Source organism: Anas acuta, unplaced genomic scaffold (genome assembly GCF_963932015.1).
Source record: "Anas acuta unplaced genomic scaffold, bAnaAcu1.1 SCAFFOLD_431, whole genome shotgun sequence".
Taxonomy (NCBI): domain Eukaryota; kingdom Metazoa; phylum Chordata; class Aves; order Anseriformes; family Anatidae; genus Anas; species Anas acuta.
The window spans coordinates 1-7000 of record NW_027076145.1 but is presented as its reverse complement, the minus strand read 5'-3'; the positions used below and the strand labels follow the sequence as shown (position 1 = coordinate 7000).

Sequence of the window (7000 nt, the reverse complement as noted above, 5' to 3'; positions counted from 1 at the left end):
CCTGTTCCTCCTCCTGCCCCCCCCCTCCCCCCCCCACCCCCGCCTGCTGCAGCTGGTCCGGCCCGGCAGGCCCAGACTTTTTTTTAAAAACTCTCTGAATTTAAAAAAGCGAAAATAAATAAAAATAGTGATTTGTTTTTCCAGGCCCTCACCTTTATTCCCCTGCTCCCCCCCACAGCACCCAAGGGACCCCCCCGGTCCTCCCCAGCCCCCCCACTGTGCCCCCCCCAGCTCTGTGCTGCCCCTTTGACCCTATTGTACCCCCCCCCAAGCCCCCCATGTCCCCCTCATGTGCCCCACCGCTCCCACTGTGTCCCCCCCTCATGGCCCACCATGACCCCCCCCAAACCTTTTTCCCCCCCTCCCCGTGTGTCCCCACCCCTCTCCTGTCCCCCCCCAGCCCCATGGGGACCCTCCCCAGTGATTTGGGGTCACTGATGGTGCCATGCTGTGACGTCACTGTGTGTCGTGATGTCACTGTCGTGATGTCACTGCGAGCTGTGATGTCATCATGCCCCTCTATCACGTCGTCACCATGTCGTGACATCACAGTGCCGTGATGTCATCGTGCTGTGACACCAGTGTCGTGATGTCACCGTGTGTCACGATGTCACTGTGTCATGTCGCTGTGTCGTGATGTCACCAGGCCGTGATGTCACCGTGATGTCACCGTGTGCCATGTCACTGGGCCCTGATGTCCCCGCGCCATGACATCACGGCATGACAACACTGTGCTGGCAGCAGGGGCTGTACTGGGGGCACTGGGAGCACTGGGGATACGCGGGCACTGGGGTCACTGGGGAGCACTGGGAGGCCCCCGGGGCTTGAGGCGGCCGCAGGCCCCGTCACCATGGCAACGGCCGGGGCCCCTCCCGGCAGCCCCCAGGCGGGGCGCGCAGCGCGCCCATTGGCCAGAAGTTCAGGCGCTGCCTCTGATTGGCCGCCACGCCCCGCCCCCCCGCGCACCTGTCTCTCGCGCGCCCCCCTTCGCCTCAGCCAATCGGCGCCCAGCGAGCCGGGGCCGGGCAGCGGGGCGCGCCCCTTCCTTGACGAGACAGGCGGGGCGGCCAATGGGGGCCGCGGGAGGGGCGGGGCCAACTCGCACCTGGCAGAAGGGCGTTGTCCGGATTGGCCCGGCCCCGCGGGGCGGGGTGAGCCCGCCCTATCGGCGGCCGGGGGCGGGGCCCACCTGGGCGGGGCGGGGCCGCACCTGGCCCGGGGCGCGCAGAGCGGCGGCGGCGGCGGCCATGGCGGGAGCGGGCGCTGCGGGGCTGCCCCCGGGCCCTGCCCCTCCCCCCTCCTGCTGCTGTGCGCGGCGGCCGGTGAGTGCCCGGGGGGCGGGGGGCGGCCGGGGGGGTCCCGGTCCCGGTCCCGGTCCCGGTCCCGGTCCCGGTCCCGGTCCCGGTCCCGGTCCCGGTCCCGGTCCCCCGGTCCCGGTCCCGGTCCCGGTCCCGGTCCCGGTCCCGGTCCCGGTCCCGGTGGAGGCGGCTTTTCCCGTCGGGGGCCGTCGGGGCGGTGCCGGTGGGGGTGGGGGCGGCCGTGCGTCCGCCGGTGCTCGGTGCCGGTACCGGGACGGGGCGGGGGGGGGCCTGGCGGTGTCCCCGGGGGCGATGCCCACCCCCCCCAGCCCCCCGGTTACCGGCCGTGGAGCTTCGCCGCCAGCCACCCGGGGGGAGCGGGGCGGTGTCGGGGCAGCGAGGTCCCGGCGGGGCTCACCCTGAGGCACCGGGACACCGCCGGTACCGGGGCACCTCCGCCCCGTTACTGCCGGTACCGGCGCTCCCCTGGGCGCTTCCCTCGCGGCCCTCGCCGCCATCGCCCGCCCCGGGACCCACCGGGGGGGGGGCCACTGGGGGCCACCAGCGCTGGGTTCCCGGGGGCCCCGTTCCCCGTTCCCGGTGGCGGCGGCGCGGGGGGGCACTGTCCGGGGGAGCCGCTCCCGGTCGGGGCCGGGGCCGGGCAGCGCCCGCTGACCCCCGGGACGGGGACCGGGACCGGCCCCACCCCGGCGGTGACTCAGGGCACCGGGGACATCCGGGCCGGGGCGCCGGGAAGGAAACGGCCCCCGACGGCCCCCCCCCCAAGCCCCCCCGGCCACCACGGGGACGGGCCGGCCACCACGGGGACGGGGCCGGGGACAGCACCGGGAGAGCCCTGACCCCCCCCCCCGCCACCCCCAGTGTCCCCGGTTACTGGGTGCCCGTTTTGGGGTGGCAGAAGCCGAAGCGGAGCCCCCCCCCAGGCCCTCTCTCCCCCCCCCCCACCGGTGGTGGCCCCCCCGGCCCCGGCCCCTCCTTTGTCCCGGGACAATTCCCGGTGCGGGGCTGGCGCCGTCGGGGCTCCCGGCGCCGTGGGGCTGCGGGACGGCGTCTTTTGGGGTTTTTTCCCCCAAAACGCACCGGAGCAGCCCCCGTTCCCCCCCACCAGGCTGTGGCATGGAGCAGGGGGGGCTCCGAGCGGCTCGGCCCCATAGCCCCCCCCTCCCGTGGCTGTGCCTTTTCCTGTCCCTGGGCCGGGTTTCCCGTCCCCCCCCCGTGTGTTTCCTGCACAGCCGGGACGCAGCGGGAGCGGGGTCCCCCCCCCGCCACCCGTCACCCCCCCCGTGGGGCTTCCAGGCAGCCCCTTCCCCACCGGACCCATAGCTCCGGGCACCGTCCCTAAACCCGAGGGGCGAGGTCCCGGTGCCCTCCAGGAGCCCCCCCCTTGGTGGCGGGGGTGTCCCCGGTGCCCCCCTCCCGCTGGGTTTCGCTTGGCAGCGGCTCGGGGAGCAAAGTGCAGGCGGCTCCGGGCACGGGCGGTTTCGGTTCCCGGTGCCGGCGGCCGGCACGGCCTCTCCCAGGCCGTGACTCACGGCCCCCGACCCACCGGGGCCTCGCACCGGGGCCGTTCACCGGCCACCCCCCACCGTGGGGGCTCCGTGAGCGGCGGCGACCACCGGGGAGCCCGGAGATGAGCCCGGAGCCGTGCCGGGGGGGCTGTGTTTGGATGTTTGGACCCGGTGCGCACACGCGTGCCAGGCAGGGGTGTGTGTGTGTGTGGGGGGGGGGTGTGGGGGTGTGCACACGCGTGTGCAGGAGGGCAGGGAGTTACGAAACCCCCCCGGGGCTGCCCCCGCTCGGTTTCCTCCGAAACCAAGCCAGGAGGGCCGCAGGGGGGGGGTGAGGCCGCACAGGTAGGGCAGGATTTTCCGGCTGCCACCATGCGGTGCCGTCACCTCTGCCCCGCGCCTCCCGGTGTCACCTCTGCCCCAGGGCTCCCGGTGACCTCGCTGCGGCAGCCCCGGTGTCACCAGGCGGCCACGGAGCCTGGGGGGGGGGGACACGGCCGGACACAGCGGTGTGCCGCGGCTGGTCCCGGGGTGACCCCGCGGGGCCGAGGTCGGGAGGTGCTGTTAAAGGGTAACCGAGGCTGGGAACTGATTAACGAGGAGGAGGAGGAGGAGGAGGAGGAAGGGAGGCCGGGCTCACTGCCGTGGGCCCCTCGGCACCTGCCCCAGCAGCTGGGGACGGGGACAGGGACGGGTCCCCAAATTCTGGCAGGGCTCGGCAGCTCCGGCGTCCCTCGGGACCTGGGCTCCTCCTGGTGCCTCCCGCGTGTCCCTGACCTGTCCCTTCCTCCCGCAGGGTCCCTGGTGGGCGCCCAAGTGACCTCGGAGACCAAGCAAGTGCCTGAGAACAGCGGTGAGTGCCCCCCCACGGCCCCCCGACACCGGGGTCTCCCCCATCAGCTCGGTTTGAGCACCCGGCTTCTGCCAACCAGGGGCATCCCCGGGCTCTCGGGGTGCTCCCCATGCGGATTCCCTGCTCCGGGGGGGCTCCGGGGGCTGCCGGCCCCCCAGCTCAGCGCCGTGTCCCCCCCGCAGAGGTGGACATCCCCTGCACGGCGTACAAATACAGCATGAGCAACCCCCGCATCGAGTGGAAGTTCCAGAAGGGCACCTCGCTGGTGCTGCTGTACTACGGCAACGAGCTCACCGGTACGTGGCCCCCCCCCCGCAGCCCCTCTCCAGGCCTCCCCTTGGGGGTTTTTTTTTCCCTCTCCGTCGGCTGCCCCCCGACCCCGCTGCTCTCCCCGCAGAGCCCTACAAGAACCGTGTCCAGTTCACGTCCACCAACATCCGCTTCAGCACGGTGACGCGGGAGGACACCGGGAAGTACATCTGCGAGGTGGTGGACGGCAGCAGCCAGATCTCCAAGTCCGAAGTCAGCCTCATCGTCCAAGGTGCGCCGCTGGCCCCCCACACCCCCCGTTCTGCCCCTCTGCCTGTCCCGGAGAGCCCCCCTGCCACCCCCTCCCCGTCCCCGCTGCCACTCGGAGGGAGCCAGCTGGGGGGGGACACTGGATCTGCCCTCCCCTGTTGGGGAGATTTAAGGAGCTCTGAGCCCCCCCCTTGAACCCCGGGGGTGTGTTACCAGCCGGGGCACTGCGCCCAGGGGTGGCCACCGTGCTCCTCGTGGTGGCTTTAGGGGACGCTGCGTTCTGGGGGCACCGGGGGCTGGCTCTGCCAGGTGCCCCCCACACCGGGGGCTCTCCTCCGCTCGGTGTTTCCCCGTGAAACGCCGGCTCGGGGCGAGCAGGGGAGGTGCGAGCGGCTGCGTGCCCTGCTCGGGGTGGATCCGAGCTCCCCTTTCCCTCTCCCCCCGTCCCGCAGTGCCCCCCTCCAAGCCGGTGGCCCACGTCCCCAGCTCGGCCACCATCGGCAGCAAGGCCGTGCTGCGCTGCACCGAGACGGACGGCTCCCCGCCGCCCACCTTCCGCTGGTACCGGGACACCATGCTGATGCCCAGCGACCCCAAAACCAGCCTGACCTTCAGGAACTCCTCCTACACGCTGGATTCCACCACCGGGAGCTGGTGAGTGCCGGCGCTCGGGGCGCGGGGACCCCCGGCCCCCACAGCCACGCTCCCGTTCCTCTCCTCTCCCCCTCCAGACCTTCGAGCCCGTCACCAGCTTCGACACCGGGGACTACTACTGCGAGGCCTCCAACAACGTGGGGTCCCCCCAAAAATCGGACACGGTGCACATGGAAGCCAGTGAGTGAGGAGCTGGGGCGGGGGCCGGGGACGGGGGGGGGGCTCCTCCGGGCTGCGTCTGGCACGAGTCACGTTCCGGGGAACACTGCCTGGGTGCGTGTCAGCCCGGTACCCTGCAGCCTGCAGGGTTCAAAGCAATGCTAATTAGCTGCACTGTTAATGACCCTGCTGTTTGCTCATGGCAGCATGGGTTGAAACAAGTCCTCGGAGTGATGCCGTGGAGGTGGGGGGGGGCGGGGGGGGGGGGGGGGGGGAAGCTGCCCTTGGAGCTGGAGCTGGCCGGGGCTGCCCGGTCCTCGTGCGAGTCAGACCCAGCTTCGATGCAGGGGTCTTTGGCCTGGGCCCCCCCTCCGAGCCCCCCACCGAGCCCCTCTGAAGTGGGGACCCCACCCTTCGGGCTGGGTTTTTGGGTGTCAAGCTGGGGTTTTTGGGTGTTGAACTGAGGGTTTGTGCCCCGTCATCTGGCCATGGCCCCGGGCTGGCATCCAGCAGCCCCCCAACAGCCCCCTGATAGCCCCCCGACAGCCCCCTGACAGCCCCACGATAGCCCCCTGACAGCCCCCCGATAGCCCCCCCACCTCTCTCACCAGACGAAGTCAACGTGGGCGGCATCGTGGCCGCGGTGGTGGTGCTGCTGATGGTGCTGGCGCTCATCGCCTTCGGGATCTGGTTCGCCTACAGCCGGGGCTATTTCAGCAGTGAGTTCTGCACCACGCACCCGTCCCCGGGGCTGGCTCCCCCCTGTGCCAGCACCGCTTTCCCTGCTGCCCCCCCCCCCCTAAAATCCCTGTCCCCTTTCTTTTATTTCAGAGAGAAAAGAGTAAGTGAGCCCGGATCGCTGCCGCTCCCAGTCCGTGTCCTCCCCTCTCCCAGTCCCTGCCTGGAGCAGGCTGAGGCTGGGATTGTGCCCTGGTTGTCAGCAGGTTTTTGGGGGGGGAGCAGTGCTGTGGGCAGCGTGCCCCCCCCTCAATGCTCTCTCTTTCTGCAGCACCACCAGCAAGAAGGTCATTTACAGCCAGCCCTCGCACCGCAGCGAGGTGAGTGCACCGTGCCCCGGAGCGTGACGGGGCCGGGCCGTGTCCTGGGGGGGGGTTGTGTCCCCCGGGGGGGGCCCTCAAAACATTGAACGGTGCCCAGCCACGGGTCTGATGGTGAAGGGGGAAGGCAGGGACCCCGGTGCCCCCCTGGCCGTGGCGAAGCCTCCAGCCCCCGGGGATCGGCGCCCGAGGGCTTTGCTGGCCACCAAAAGGGTTCCCAGGGAGACGGCTCCTGGGGCACTTGGCATGCAAAGCAGGGAGGGGGCAGCTGCAGGGACAAAGAGGATCTGGGGGGCTCCATCGATCACCCAGAGGGGGCTCCATCGCTCAGGATGGGGGGGTGGCACCACACAGCACCCCCGGAGCAGGGCAGAGCCCTCCTCGTGTCTCTTCCCCACACACAGGAGCAGTGCTCGCCCCAAACCCCTCTGGCTGCGGTGCTGCCCAAGCCCCCTGCTCTCAGCAGCCCCCCCCCCGGGCACAGCCCCCTGCTCCCAGCCCGGGGTCCCCCCCCCCGGTAACGTCCCCCCTTTCTCTCCACAGGGCGAGTTCAAACAGACGTCCTCCTTCCTGGTGTGAGACCCTCTCGCGCCGCGAGCTGTTGTAAATGTTTTCTAATTGCTGTACCTGTGATTTTTAACTATTTTTTTTGTTTTTTTTTGGTTTTTTAAGTGCAAACTGCTCCCTTTTTGTCTGTCCCTACCCCCTTGATTTTATTTTTGGGGGGTAGTGCCCTTCCTCCTCCAATCTCACCCTCTCCAACCAGTGCCTTGAGGCCCCGGGTCCCAGCGGGGTCCTGTGCCTTGTCCCCAGGCGGGGGCACAGCGGCTGCTCAGGGACAGCACCGCATCCTCGGGGGGGCCGTGGCCGTGGGGTGATGCTGGGGACGGAGCCCCCTCTCCCAGGGTCTATCCTGGGGGTCAGGGGTGG

At 70.8% G+C, this 7000-nt stretch overlaps 1 pseudogene; it reads left to right on the top strand.

Moving 5' to 3' along the window:
* Nucleotides 1–2934: 2934 nt before the first annotated feature.
* On the top strand, nucleotides 2935–6939 carry LOC137849022 (junctional adhesion molecule A-like; annotated as a pseudogene).
* The last annotated feature ends 61 nt before the right edge of the window (nucleotides 6940–7000 follow it).